Consider the following 15,429-nt stretch of genomic DNA (forward strand, 5'->3'; position numbering starts at 1 on the left):
AAGCATCCAATTTACTCTTGAAGGTGTTCAATGTAGGTGCTTGAACCACCTCCGCTGGCAGGCTGTTCCAGACCTTGGGGGCTTGGACAGTAAAGAAATTCTTCCTTACTAGCATTACTGTGCAATTCTCCCTTTACTGGAGAATCTGTCCTCTGTCTATAAATTTCTGACTGTCTGGTCCTTTATGGCCAGGTTTCCTACTCCCCTGCTCCTTGTTGGCATTTCCTTCTGTGCAAACTTAAGACATTGCTGGGGCATCTATTCTGTGGAGAATTTCTATAATGTTTTTATGAAAAATGTGTGCAACTCTGTTTACTCACTCACCTTGTATTGTGGGCTCTGAGGAGTTGATGTCTCCTCTGGCACAGGGCAATAAGGATTGGGTAATGATCAGGGTGGCAAGTCTAGCTTGGTACAAATGAATCAGTCAGAATAGTCAACATCTGAATCATACTTCATTGAAGAGATTATGGCAGACCAATGATTCAACATTATGTTGTAATGACTGCCCTCCAGGGAAGCAGATCATGTGAAATCAGTGCAAGTGGACCTTGGAAACCAAGAACTCGTGCATGAGCAACTTGTTTTAGGAATCAGGCTTCCCAGTGTGGTGTGAAAGACAAAATTCTGGACTGTTTTAGCAGAGAGGCCAGCAGTGCTGCCAGTGTGGACACATGCATAAGCTTTGATTTCACATTCTGTCCTATCCTAGAGATCCTAAACTACTTTATTCTGATTTGACTAATAAATGCTGATTTGTTTTGAAAAGACTGTCTGGTGTCACTGCCAAACATCTGCTGGTCATATGCTTCCCAAGATAAGACTCCAACAGCAGTTTTAACCTCTTTTGGAGATGTTGGGATAGTCACAGCAAGGAACTGGAGGTGATTACATCAGACACAAAATCTCATAGTGGTGGAACGGCCTAGGGACAAACACTGAAGAGTCCATATCCAGAGGGGCTGAATGAAGGTTGGGGGCATAGAGTGCCCTGGGGAACTGTGACAGCAGTTCAGAGGGATGAGGGATGAGATGCAGAATGGAAACCCAGTGTTGTGCAAGAAGTGACCATGGCAGTAAAAATAAGTTTCTCAAAGGAAACTATTGTTTATGTTGTTCTGAATGTTAAAACAGCAAGGATAAGGAATAAGTTGTGTAATCAGCCTGTTAGTAAGAGACATTATATAGTGTTATAGAGAGGGAAGGAGGGAAGGTTAAATGCTCAAGGCTTACCCCAGGAACAACTACTTGACCTGGTCAGTAAAGATGGTTGAGCAAAGACTTACGGTTCAGACCCAGTTGAGGTTTTGGGAATGTGACCCAAGTTGCCAGCACCTAATAGGAAAAATGTAGATGCAGTTGCATGGGAGTCACAGGAGGATGTCTGCAGTAACTAGAGCAGTAGCAGATCCACTTCCACAACTTGAGCTCAAGTGGCAGAAACTTGCTGGGAGCAAAGCTTCAGGTGGAGGAACAAAGCTAGAACTGGGGCTTCGCAAGCTGGCTGATATCTCATTATCCCTTCAGTTTAAGGAAGGGGCAAGTATTGTTGCCTACCTTGTCAGCTTTGAGAAGGTTGATGATTTAAATCATGTTTCTTCCATGGATAAGCTCTGTTGGGGCCCAAAGCTATACACACCTGTAATTAAATAGGTTGAACAGATTCAGAGAACTAGGAATAAAAAAACCCAAACCCAACCATTTGGCTAAAGTTTGAGTGGATACCTGAGGATATTAGAAAATATTTCACAGGTTTGCAAAGGAAAAAAGTTGTGACATTTTGGTGCATCTTTTGGTGAAGGGTGATGTCTAAAGTTTGGAGGCATTATGTCCCTAGTATAACCGTAACAGTTGCATTCTTTTAGCACTTTTTGGAAAGGTATAAATGACAACCCAGTGCTCAGAAGAGTGTTTAGGAGCTAGTTGGATGGGTTTCCAACAAGATGAGTCTAAATCCCCTTGTCTTCCTTATCCTTTAGATCAGGGGTAAGTAACCCCTGGCACGGGTGCCAGAGTGTAGCATGTGAAGGCATTTTGCGTGGCACACACACCTCAGAGCACATGGCAAGGAAGAGGCCAGGGCTGCACTGCCACAACAAGAATAGGGCCCCTTGCAGCTCTCCTACCATCTGCTCCTGGCAGCCAATGTCTTACAAGCTGAGTTTGTGAGTGTTTTTGGCACTCTGTCCAAAAACGTTGCTGACCCCAGTGTTAGATAGAGGAGCATGGACTGTTCTGGGGGGCCAGACATGTCTGGGCAATAGTAGCTGTAAGTTACTTACTGTTCTCTCTTTTCAACTGTCTGCTGAGATGGTGAGTAATAGAGAACAAAACTTGCCACTGGTTCCTCTGACTGTACAATATGTTTCCATTGCTAATTGCGTATTTTGTGAGCTATTGGATATAGTGAATTAATCCCTGGGGTAAGCTAATTGCTGGAAGTCAGCAGGAGAGTGGCTTACTCTCAGGGATACTGCTTAAGGGACCTACCTTTCCCAGCTGTAAACACAGTAGCTCACTTTGGAAACCCATCTGAATAGTCGCATTCACCAATGGAAAAGCACCAGAGAACCAATGTTTATGGTCCATATTTGTTTATTTTATTGTACAGATCATGACCATGTTTCTTTCATTAGGGAGAAGGGACCTGTATGATGTAGCCAAAGCATAAAAGGAAGAAGGATAGACTTCTTCCAGTATAAAAGGAAGAAGAACATTTTAGGTGTTGCGGGGGCTGGGCGTTGGGGTGGGGAAGGCAGGAATTACAGTAATGTGAAAGGACTCGTTCCATTGAAAGCTCCATAAATGTCTGTGATGTATCATTTCCTATATTCCCTTCACTACCTCAGAAGCTATAGGCTATTTGTATCATTTAAGACCCATGGGAGGTAGGACCTAAGAGAATAGCATAATCTACTGTCTTTGAGACTCCTAAGGGACACACGTAAGAAAGGGACACTTAAGGTCAAATCCCTTTTCTATTTATTAGACACCTTGATTGAATTAGGCTTATAAGTGTGATTGTATTCTACCCTGCTCAAGTCCTTGAAAAATCATTACTGACTATGTGTTTGTAACAGACTGGCATCTTACCCTTAAGACCAAGTAAAGAGGTACTGAAGAGAAGAAAGAGGCTCCACATGCTTCTTACCTTTATGGTTTTCCAAGGACCTGAGCAGGATGGAATAGGAATGCACTTAAGCACTTATGTCAAGTTCGGTACTTAAGTGGAATAAAAGCTGTCCTGTAATGCTTTTTGAGGGATGTGAGGTGGAACCTTAGGGGTTTTACACAAAGAAAGGGCGGTTGTTAATAGCCAGGTTTCTGAAAGAATCTGATTCTATCACATCTCAGTGGTGATCTGACACACACATTATATATTATTAGAGGACAAAAAGCCACAGAATTGCTATCAAGGGACCTGCAAAAGGGAGCAGAGACATTGTGTCTCGAGAGCTTTAGTTTTCCTCTATTCAGCATTTCTACATGTCCTATGCCCTAATCTAGAAAGGCCCTTCAAAGATAATTACGCTGGAAAAAAAGCTGCAGGATAAGAAAAATTCATTTCATATCAGGAAGGATTTTTTTTTAAATGTTTATATACTGACTTTGCATTTGGTATTCATAAAGCTTCATGCCCTAAAGAGCATCAGTACAGGATAGGTAGGAGATATATTATCCTCACAATTGGAACTTTACTGTGCAAGGGTTTCTAAGCTGTCATTTTGGTCTCCACTAAGCGATAGATAGACCCTGAGGCAGGCTAACAGGGATTGTCACGGATGTATCTTGCAGCATCTCAGAAAGTAATCTTGTACTCTCTGCACTAGCAGAAAACAATAAAACAATAATTAGTATTTGATTTTCCCTTAACAGTATTTATTATTTCAAAATTCTGTACAGATGTTAATGAAGTAAGTCTTGCAGTACTCTTGTTAGAAAGGGAAGTCTTTTTACCCTGTTAGTGTGAAGATGGTCATAGAGAATTTAAAGATGTAGATGATGATTTCATTGCACAGTAGAAGTGGAGTGGGCATGCACTAAACAGCCCTAATACATAGCAAATCACTCAAATCCAGGGAAAGTTGCTCCTTGAAAATGGTATAATAACTATCCTATATGAGAGTTATTGTTTGGGATGTGCCATATGTCTGTTCCCATATTAAGTTCATCCCAGGATGGCCATTTGCTCAGTTCAAACTGGTTCCTCCACCATCTAGTGATCAGACTAGAAGCAACAATGCCTGTGTAGCAGGAGGCTTGGTGCTCCTGCTACTTGAAAAGCAGGCAGGCGGCAGAAGGAGTAGGCAGCAGTTGTGGCTGGAAATAATCAGGAGCCATGTGACTCAGAAAGTGGCTGGCCTTAGAAAGGATGTAAGCCTAGGTCCTGAGCTGAGCAAGCAAGATGGTCCAGAGGCTGCTAAGGGAACATCACCTAAGCAATATGGTTGCAGATCCTGAATGCTAGCATGAAGACCATAACCTGCAGTAGTCTGGAGGTCTTGGGAAAGGGACTAAAGCACGGGTAGGCAGTTATTTCGGATGGAGGGCCACTTACTGAGTTTTGGCAAGCTGTAGCCTTGCCCCTTGACAGGTGCCCCGCCCCCTGGTTACCATCTTGTGACCAAAAATCCTGTCCCTTAACCCCTGACATCTGCTACCAGAAGTCCTTCTCCTTCCCCCAGAAGTACTCCTTTCAGCAAGGGGTTTTGCCATCTTGGAACCAGAAAAACACCAAATTATATTCTAAAAATTGAACATCTACAACATTCATTAATTTGATTTTAAAAAATACTTTTGTCCTGATAGACATGCGTTTGTGTAGTGTACTTAGAGGTGATTGCACAATAGCTTAAAATGAAGTCTTATTCTTGTATATTGTGTGTGGGGGGGTGGATATAGGTTTGTGGGAGGCTGTGGGTATGTGGGGTGTGGGGGAGGGTGTGGGTGTGTGGGAGGGTTTGTATGGGGGATAGATGTGGGTGTGGGGTGAGGGAGCATATGGGTATATGTGTGGATATGTGGGGTGTGGGTGGGTATGGGGCTTGTGGGGCCTGTGTGGGGGGCAGGGTGGCTAGGGTGTGGGTGTGGGGGTTTGCATGTATGGCAGTGCGAGGGGGTGTGGGGGTCTGCATGTGTATAGTGAGGGGGGGGACTCACCCTCCATCCCTGGACGTACACACGCAGGATCTCCTGTGGTTCTTCCCTGCCTGCCCCACACCTCTGTTCTTATCTGAGTTTCTTTCTCTGGCAGAGGGAGACAGAAACAGTCCCATGGTCCCAGGCCAGAAGCCTGCTAGACAGGAGTTTCTCATTGGGTGGGGGGTGGCAGGGCTGGGTTGGCTTTGCTGAGGCTGCTGGATCCTGCCACTGGCTTCCCTACTGCCCCTGGATTCTGACATCTTTGACAGGCAGCCAGGAGCAGATAAATATTTATTTTCTAAATTTTTTAGGAACTCTGCAGGCCGGATAGAATGGCCTGGCAAGCTGAGTCCAGCCCATGGGCTGTATTTTGCCCACTCCTGGACTAAAGGGTAGAGAAGGTCTCTAGAGGCCCAGAGATGAGCTGAGAGTGGGACCAGAGGGTTCAGGAGCCCAGAGAGGGGCTAAATGGAATCGGAGGGTCTGAGAGGCTGCAAGATGCAGAAGTAGGGACCGGGGCCAGAAGACCAAGAGGGGTACAGTGTTTGACTCCAGGTAGGAAGATTGTGTTTGGGAATAGCTGAAAGAAGCAAAGTGCCTGTGAGGAACAGACTACTCTGAAAGTTTAGTCAACATCAGTGAGTAATGCTACCTGTGAGTCATGGGGCATGGTGTAGGGATGGATGGAGCCACGCAATTAGCCCTTAAGACGATGACCATGGATACCTGGTTGTGAGAAGGAGGTTAGATTTGTGAACCTCTGGTTTGGGAGGTCAGGTTTGCAAAGCTCCCTTATGTAAAAGCTAGATACATCAAGGCTTGGCAGGAAAATTAAGGGGTAACTTCCCAAAGACAGCAGAGTGGTTAAGGGCTGAGGGGGGTCCAGGGGCATTACAGCCACCCCTGGAGTTGAATTCTGCTGTAGCCTAGCTTGAAAGGCCCAGGTGTATGTCTCTTTTTAACTACAAAATGAATTCTAGGGTAAATTATTCCTTAGTAATCATGTTGTGTTTCTGCATCTGAATTAACAATAGGGCACATGCCTGTAAGTATATGCATGCACATGGGTACCTGCAGATGCATGTGAGTTTTTGCGTGGAGGTACATAATGCCTGTGTGCATATAATAGCCACAGCGAGCATGCCTCATCATAACATAAACATGGAGCCTCATTTTTCCCTCCATATTACCGTTCCTGCCTACCGTGTCTAGATACATTTTACATTCTTTGCCTGACTTCCTGCAGCATGTAGATCAGGGAAATAGGGGGAGGGAGAAAATCCCCAGTTTTATTTCCACTTACTACCAGTAGGATGACTCCATATTACTTATCTATTCATATTTTCCTTTATTCTCTGGGTAACCCTCCAGTGAAATGCTTTGCTGCTTTCTTTTCCATGAAGGTTGCCTTCTGGAGGGTTTGAACAGAGGAGTATTACCACTGAGGGCATGTCCAGATGGGCACGGGCATTTGTTTTCCTGTGGACAGGTTGTCCCTGGAGGATGCCTGTGCCACACACACTTTGGAGTGTGGCATGTTATCCCAGATGGCGGGTTATCTCCAGCCAGTAAGGCTCTGGTTTTGGGCAGTGTGTGCAGCCGCCATGTGCACCATCCCCATCTTTTTTCAGAATGGGTTTTTTTGATCCTAGGAGATCCCAGCATCAACATCGCCCCGCCTCCCCGCCATTCCCTGGCAGGGCTGGACACAGGCATGGGTGAACCAGGCTGCCACCCAGGGCCTGGACAGAAAGGGGGCCCAAAAATGGTAATCTTTATAATTATTATTTTCACTATCTCTGGCGAAGAGGCTAAATACTAAAAGTTCTCCCAGGACCACAAGGAGTCTAGGTACGGTACTGCCCCCTGCACTGCAAAGTAGCAGTGCGGGGAATGCCTGCATGTACTGTGTGTGACACCATAGGCAGGTCTGCGGGTCATTACTGCCTGTGTCTTTGATTTAATTTAGCAATTGGTTATTGTATCCAAAATCTCTCCAGAGCAGGTTTGAGAGTCAAGCAGGAATCAGCTGCTTCTAGGAGGTACAGCTCATACGGACCAAGAGACCAGAAGTTGTTTAGGAAGGTCTGAGCCCTGGAAGGGGAAATATATGGACATAGATGAAAATGGTGGGAACAATACAAGCTAAAAATGGATGAGTACTCTTTTGCATTGTTCTACTCCCAGTATATAACCTGGAGGGAGGGACAGCCTGACTGACCCAGAATCCAGAGTGAGAGTCCATAATAAAACTAGAACTGACCAAAACCCAGAGCTGGAAGCCTACTTTGGTATTACCAAGAATAGGGATGGATGTTGCGTCTGTATTCAGCAACATGCATCTTTAGCACTTTTTTAGCAAGTCTGCAGCAAGGGTTGATTAATCTATTTGCTGGAACTGTTCCAGGTATCAGTACAGTCAAACCTCCATTATCTGAGCCATTATTAAGTAAAGCTCAGTTACCTGAGGTTGGCTATTTTCTCAGAGGTATGATTCATGTAAGTATTTATGTGCTGATAGGACTTTAGTAAGTAAATCTTTAAATACTAATGATCTAATATCTTGAAGCCCAATTCGGCCCCTGTGTTTTCTAAATATTTCATATTTATACTTGTTCATGGTTTTCTCTTAACATTTTACAGCCAGACTTGCGAAAGATTAACTATTGCATTTGATTGTTTTGACATGTTATTTTGTGTTGACTCTCAAAGGAATTGAAAAATGGAAGCAGGAGTGGTACATTTGGCAAGTTTTTGCCCAGAAGTGAAGCTTAGATTCGGAAAATGGTATATACCTGAATCATCTCTGGCAGTATGAGTGCAGGGATATATCCCTGGCAATGACCCCAAAAGTATTGTATCATCTCTTTTTGTAAACTTTCGTAGCCTATAAATGCTGTTTTGCTTTTGGACAAGGTATAGGGAAAGTGCTTTGTACAGGAACAAGTGTTAAGATGAGAGTGGAGTGTACCACCTGTGTAATACAAACTATGTTGTCCTAAACTTATGGTCTTGTAACATTTAAATAAAGCATAAATATGCTGAATTCATAAGTCTCTATCGAGAACTTTCATCAAAGGGATTTGTCACTTGGGATGACCTGAGAAGTATCACGCATTTTTGCTTTTGCAAATCTCAGTTATTTTTTTCAAAGCAAGCAATAATAACGTCATTAGGGATCTGGGTCTTGTGTGTACCATGGAGAACTGTATTCTTACAATCATGAATATATGCCATCCTATTATATAATCTCATTTATTTTGGTAGGAATTCCTTAAAGTGTAAACTCCATATTAATGCTATTTTTTTTAATGGCCTTTCAGCGTGTCAAATAGGAATATGGAACCAATTTTAAGCCTTGTTAATATTCACCTGAGTGTAAAAAGTACACAGTCAGAAAGCTGTGGGAACTTACAGCCTCCAGATCTCAGTTAGTCTGAAAAAATGTTCCATGAATATTACTATTTTTAAAATACTTGGAGCTCTTTGAGTTTAAGGTATATTGTCAGGGGTTCATCACAAGCATTTAAAATTTATGAGGACATGGACAGACCAAACGGATATACCAGGTTAAAGTGGGATTGCTTACTGCACATCAGATTGATCTGTCATAACTGTTTGCTCTATCCCACAGTAAATGGAAGGTAAACTATGGTAATTTAGCAGCTACTTCATTAAAGATCAAACTGCTCTGGTTTAGCTTATTGTGGGATAGAGCAAACACATGAAACACTTACAGCTGGTCAGCTGACTCTCAGTAAGTTTCTTTTATTGAGAGTTAATGGAAATGAAACATTTAAAAAAAAACGTAAATCAGCTTTTTATTTTATTTTGCTATTTCAATTGTATATGTTTTCTTGTAACAAATAAACCAATTTAACATTTAATCTGGATTTAATAAAAAACGCCATGATCTAAACTTTTATCTTTAAAAACATTTCAATTCAGTGTAAGTATACAGAATTCGCAAGCCTGTACCCAAACATTTGTGGTGCAGCTTGCTTGCTTTTCCATACAAAGAAATAAATAGGGAAAAACATCTAACTTGGGAGACTAAGTTGTATACATATGAAACAACAGGTCATATAGTGTGTTAAGACCTTGATCCTGGGAAGGGGCGGCTGGACTGCTAGGTGCAAGGGATTTGCCAGTCATCACAGGCTCTTGGACCCAGCCTCTGAATCCGAAAGAAACCATCATGCACCTCACTGGGATCCCCTATGAGCTAACAGGGGTGGTCTCCCATTGGTGTTTTACGGCTTCTTGTCTAGCCTGTGATTTTATGTGATAAGAGCCGGGGCTGCTCTGGGCATGCAGCAGTGGTGCTGGGGGGGAGCTGCAGTGAAATTTAGGGTGGCTGTATCCCCCTCCATAGCTGCTGCTCCAAGCCCAGCCCCCAGCAAGAAGAGCCTGGCTCCAGCCTGCAGCTGCAGCCCACCTGCTTGCCCTGGGCAGATTTGAGGGGCACATGCCCCCCACTACCCCACACCCTCCCAGGGTACAAGCAGCAGTGGGAACCCCCCCCCATGAGCCCCACCCCAGCTGGACAGTGCTTGCCCCTGCCCCCTCCCTCATTGCGGGGGGTGTTGATCTGCCCCCCTCCCCTTCTACCACAACAGACTTACCAGCTGGAGGTAGCTCTGTATCCTGTATTGGAAAATGGATTGGTATCAGCTGATATGCCTCCTTAAAAATCAGATATTGGTATTGGCCCCAAAAATCTCCATTGTTTCATAGTGTCATCATAACTAGGGTCAGGAGGGACCTGATCAGATCATCTAGCCTGACCCCCTGCCACGGGCAAGAATGAATGCTGGGTTCACAGGACTCAGACAGGTGATCATCTAACCTCTTTTTAAATTTGCCCAAGGTAGGGGTAAGGACCGCTTCCGTGGAAAGTTGGTTCCAGATTCTGGACACCCTGACTAAAATACTGCCTTCTGATCTCTAACCTAAACCTATTCTCCATCAGCTTATTACCATTGTTCCTTGTCACCCCAGGTGGTGCTGGGAAGAAGAGGGCTTTTCCTATTTGCTGGTGATCTCCCCTGGTGAGTTTGTAGGCAGCCACCAGGTCTCACCTCAGCCTCCTCTTGCTGAGGCTGAATAGGCTCAGGTCCCTCAGTCTCTCCTCATAGGGCCTGTCCTGCTGCCCTCTCACCAAGCAAGTTTGCCCTCCTCTGAACCCTCTCCAAGCTGGCCACATCCTTTTTAAAGTGTGGTGCCCAGTACTGGATGCAGTACTTCAGTTGCAGCCTGACCAATGTTGCACAGAGGGGGAGTATCACCTCTCTGAACCGGCTTGAGATGCATCTTTGGATGCATGACAAGGTATGGCTGGCTTTGCTGGCTGCAGTCTGGTGTTGGCAGCTCATGTTCATCTTGGAGTCAATAATGACTCCAAGATCCCTTTCTGCCCCTGTGCTTTCAAGAGGGGAACTCCCCAGCCTGTATGTATGCTGTGGATTCCTTCTCCCAAGGTGCAGCACCCTGCATTTATCACACTGAACCCCATCCTATTCTCATCTGCCCACTTTTGTAGTCTGTCTAAATCTAGTTGCCGCCTCTCTCTCCCTTCAAGCGTGTCCACCTCGCCTTACATCTTAGTGTCATCAGCACATTTGGACAATGTGCTTTCTACTCCTCACCCAAATCTCTGATGAAGATGTTAAACAGTCTGGGCCCAAGGACTGATCCCTGGGGGACCCCACTGCTCATATCTCACCAGGTTGAGTACAACCCGTCCACCACTACTCTCTGGGTGCACCCCATTAGCCAATTTTTTACCCAACCAACTGTGTAGGCATCAGTGCCACAGTCACCTAATTTATTGATGAGAATGGGGTGAGACACAGTGTCAAAGGCCTTCTTAAAGTCTAGAAAGACTAGGTCCATGGCGACACCATCATCCAAGGATTTAGATAGTTGGTCATAAAAGGCAATCAGGTTGGTCAGGCAGGACCACCCTTTGATGAACCCATGCTGGTTGCCCCTGAGCATGATCTCCCCTGCTGGCCCACCACAGATGTGAGTGCACCCCTAGTAATTTTCAAGAAAAGTAAAGCAAGTTTAAGTAAAAATTTGGACTTTGGGAGGGAGCTTTAGGGTGAGAGGCCTGATGATTCAGTCTATTTGAATTTTTTTTCTCCACTTCATCTGATCTGCTTGACCCAGAGCATCAGTCTCTCCACCCCAGCCCAGTAGTGATAGGTGGTATCCAAATCTCAGTTGGAATTCTGGAGTTTGAAGTCATAATCTTAATGCCATAACAGCATCCCTCCTCTTGTGGCCTGGGCCAGAGAATCTATCTCTGACTCCTAAAACCAGGTTTCTCTGCAGTTACACAGCCCTTTGCACTGCCAGCCTGTCAGAAATCTGCTTTGAAAGTGCCTTTGTCAACTGTGCCTGTGTCTAAAGGTTCTTACCTTCCATCTTGTCAGCATCATTAACTTCATAGGTGGTGCCAGAAAAGAAGGGGAGTTCCAGTACTGTATGTTCCTAGGTAGTCAGCAGGAGAGGACAAAATTTCAAAACTTTTTCTCCATCTTTTTTTTTTCTTTTCTCCTCTTATTCTGTCAGCAGGTTGAAAAGGCAACTTCCGAAAGGGGGAAAAGGGAGCACTTCTGCCATAGTATAGCTCCATTCTTGCAGAATTTGCAATGTTTTGAGGGATCTTAAACTTTAAATATTTGAAATGTAAAGTGCATGGTGCCAGTTTCACTACTGTGTGTGACTGAGGTCTTTGTTTTCCACAGGACAGTACAGCATGAGCAGGAGCAGTTCAAGCATTGCCTATGCTGCCCTCTGCCAGTGTGACTTAAGGGACCACCACCACTAGGCGCTGGAGGGGAGCTCATTCTCTGTGACCCATTCGCTCTCTGCTGAGGCAGTCCAAGTCACTGGTGCTGGCTTTGGTAAGGAAATATCTGTCTCACTAGGAATCAAATTGATATACCTCAGTTATTTCCCACAGGTGATGGAATAACTACCAAATGGAAGAGCTTTTAGATCACCATTGCTGCTGTTCCATTAGAAATCCTGAATCTTGTGACACATGCTTCTCCTTGTAATATGTAATGCAAGCACCTGATAAACAACTGGACAATTATTACTGGCTTTTTCACATTAAACATGCCCCACCTTGTTTTTGAAAGGTAGAATGAAGAAAAAGATATTTTTCCTTGTAAGTAACTAAGTAGCCACAGCAAAGGAGATGAGCCTAATCATTGTTCTGCTCCCTCTACATCATGTGCAGAGTTACCTTTGCTTTTGCCTAGAAGAAGCTTAAGCAGCAAAAACTACTCTTACCATGTGTCCTCACTTACAGTGCATACTTCCATTTCAAGCAGCTGGTTTCTGGGGGGAAAAGGTATGCATTTGTGTGTGAGAAAATATGGTAACTTGAATATCTCTAATTAACCCTCAGCAGCTACATTACCTACATAGTGACTGGCTACTCCAACTCCCTCCAGTTCCCCATTTCCATTATGGTGTTTTTTAATCTATTTAGCTTAGCTCCTATCACTTCTTCATACTCTGATATTTTTTTAGCACTTCAAAGGTATAATCATGATCCACTCTGTCTTATGCTTTTTCTCTGTCTAAAGCGTGCTATAACTATGGATTCCTTTTTTGGATGCAAGTATCTCTGATCACTCTGATTGCTTCAGAGATCTTTCTACCTGGTATTGCACATACTTGGTCTTCATGTACTATCTTTAGGAAGTTTTTCCTCATCCTCAAAGCCAGCATCTTGGCCATTAATTTATAGTCCATATTAATGAATGTAATTGGTCTCCAGTTTTTCAAGAGTTCTTTCTCCCCTTTCTTGAGGAGTAAGTTATCAACACCTCCTCTAAAATCTTTTCTTGCCTCTTGTTTCTGCTATTTCCTTGAACACTTCCACTATATCCTTCCCTACTCATGCCCCAAACTTCCCATATAATTTCATAGGCAATCCATTTGCTCCTGATGACTTCACTCTTTTAAAGGTTTTTTAAACACTCCTCTACTTTCTTGAAGCTTATCTGTTCTTCTGTCTTGTTTGCTTCCTCCTCTACTTTCTCTTCAGTCTCTTCCAAGAAATCCTTCATCTTCTTCCTGTCTGTTTTCTTCTGGTACAGCTCTTCATAAAATCTTTGTGTCACCTCCAACACTTTCTCCTGTTTTTCCACTTGGTGACCACCTTCTTCCTGTACTCCTTTTGCCACCTTCACTCTGGCTGAAATGTATTGAGACCACTCTTTGTTTTTTTCCACCCAGGAAGCTTGTACTAAGAACATGTTCTATCTCATCTTTCTTTTACACTAGTTTTCTAACTCTTGGCTTGTTTTTTCTAGCTCTTTTCATATCTGTCTTCTTTCTGTGGCTTCCTTTAGCAGCTCCTGCATCTTTCTTTGCAGCTCTCTTAACTCTTTCATTCTTTTCACAGAGCAACTTTGGCCTTCCTTCTTGAAAAATTCTCTTGTCCTCCTCTTCACCATCATCCACCGTTCTTTGGTACTCCCAAAATATTATTTCAGCCCTCATACTATCTTGTCTATCTCTTCATCTTGTAACAGCCACACATTTAACTTCTACAGTCCCTTCTCTCGTGGAGCTCTTACCAAGACTTTTTTCTACCTTCAGCATCTGGTGATTACCAAAAGCCACATGTATGGCTTCTTTCTTCCTTATCCCTTCCTTTTGATGCAAACACAAAGTTGATTCTTGATTGGTTCTTTCCACTGGGGTCTGTTCTAGTGAAAACTTTCTCCCCTGCCCAAACATCTCTTAGCAACTCTTCTTTTATTATATATATTAACAGTCTGGATGAGCTGTCTAAAGCTCCATTTTCTCCTTCCCCATTTCTGTCACCCACTTTGATTATACAGTTGAAATTTCCCGCTATTATGTGCAGTCTCCCTCCAACCACACAAACCAATAGCTTCCTGAGCAGTGCATTCCTTCCCTCCCTCTCTGGTGGTGCATATACTTCGAAAATTTCTAATTCTGTTCCCCTGACGGGTAGTATCTTCCCTTGCAACTTGCTGCTGGTGACTTCTTCTACCTGTTTTGCTCTCAGCTCTGGGTTCTTGAATAATATTGCTACCCCTGCCACTTTGTTCTCATTTGTTCCTGACCACCAGGATAGTTCCCATCTCCACCTTTTCTCAAAGTGTTTATAATCCCTCTCCCCTGGTATACCACATTTGTGTAGGCAGATTGTCTGCCTTTCCTTGATTCAACACTTGTTCTCATCCTTTCTTCCTTAAGATACTCCAGACATTAAGTGAAACTGTTGTCAATGCCATTTCTGCTTGTTTTAAAACAGGTGCACCTGTCCCTTTAAGATTTGTCTGTGCTTGCTTTGGGCTGAGTGTGCATGTACTTTTAAGGCTTACCTGTGCTACTGCTTGGGTCAGTAGACTCCTCCCCTTCCTCACTTGCATTCCTGTAGCATTTGCAAGCTGCTGGATTGTTTTCACATTTAAGAACATGAATGACATGTGCCCCCAGAGGCTGGGGAGGAACAGTGACCGCCTGCAGGCAGTGGTGGCAGTGTTGGCAGCAGGGGCATGGTGGCAGCGAGTGGGGAGCTCCCGCAGGCAGCTGCAGAGGTGTTGATGGCGGGGGGAGGGGGCAGGTGGCAAGTAGCAACTGCCTGCAGGTGCTGCCAGCAGTGTTGGCAGTGGCTAATTGCAAGGGGTGCACCACCAGTCTCAGGGGGTACACATGCACCCATGTGGACCCCTATGAATCGCCAGTGTTTAGGAAGGCTTGCATATTCTTGCATCCCCACCGCTGCCCGCCTTCTGGTCACCACTCCAGGCTGGAAACCAGAAGTATTAGCAGCAGGAAACTGCTCTCTGGCTCTTCCTCTGACTCACCTCTCTTGTTATCAGGCTTCTTCTTCCTGTTCTTAAGCTCCTTTGTTTTCTTTTTATCCCTGTTAGTGTGAAGATGGTCATAGATAATTTAAAGATGTAGACACATTGATTTCATTGCATAGTAGAAGTGGAGTGGGTATGCACTAAACAGCCTTAATACATAGCAAATCACTCAAATCCAGGGAACATTGCTCCTTGAAAAAGCTATAATAACTATCCTATATGAGAGTTATTATTTGGGATGCGCCATATGTCTGCTCCCATATTAAGCTCATCCTAGGGTGGCCATTTTCTCACACAGGCCCCCATACCCACCCACACCCCACATACCTTACTGGATCTGGTATTGGCAACGGGGGATGACATAGTAGGGGACCTACAGATCGGTAGCCATCTGGGGGACAGTGATCACCTAAAA

General features: G+C 44.2%; 1 protein-coding gene across 2 annotated transcripts in view; it reads left to right on the forward strand.

Annotated features, from left to right (window-relative positions):
* The window catches only part of TMEM229B (transmembrane protein 229B), a 78,196-nt gene that overhangs the window by 46,464 nt on the left and 16,303 nt on the right, over positions 1 to 15,429 (forward strand). For both annotated transcript variants that reach the window (XM_019551971.1, XM_019551970.1), the window contains exon 2: positions 11,898 to 12,056. The gene's annotated coding sequence lies outside the window, so the exon portion shown is untranslated. The remainder of the gene's footprint in view (positions 1 to 11,897; positions 12,057 to 15,429) is intronic.

This window comes from Crocodylus porosus, unplaced genomic scaffold (genome assembly GCF_001723895.1).
Source record: "Crocodylus porosus isolate Cpor-Errol unplaced genomic scaffold, CroPor_comp1, whole genome shotgun sequence".
In the NCBI taxonomy this organism is placed as follows: Eukaryota; Metazoa; Chordata; order Crocodylia; family Crocodylidae; genus Crocodylus; species Crocodylus porosus.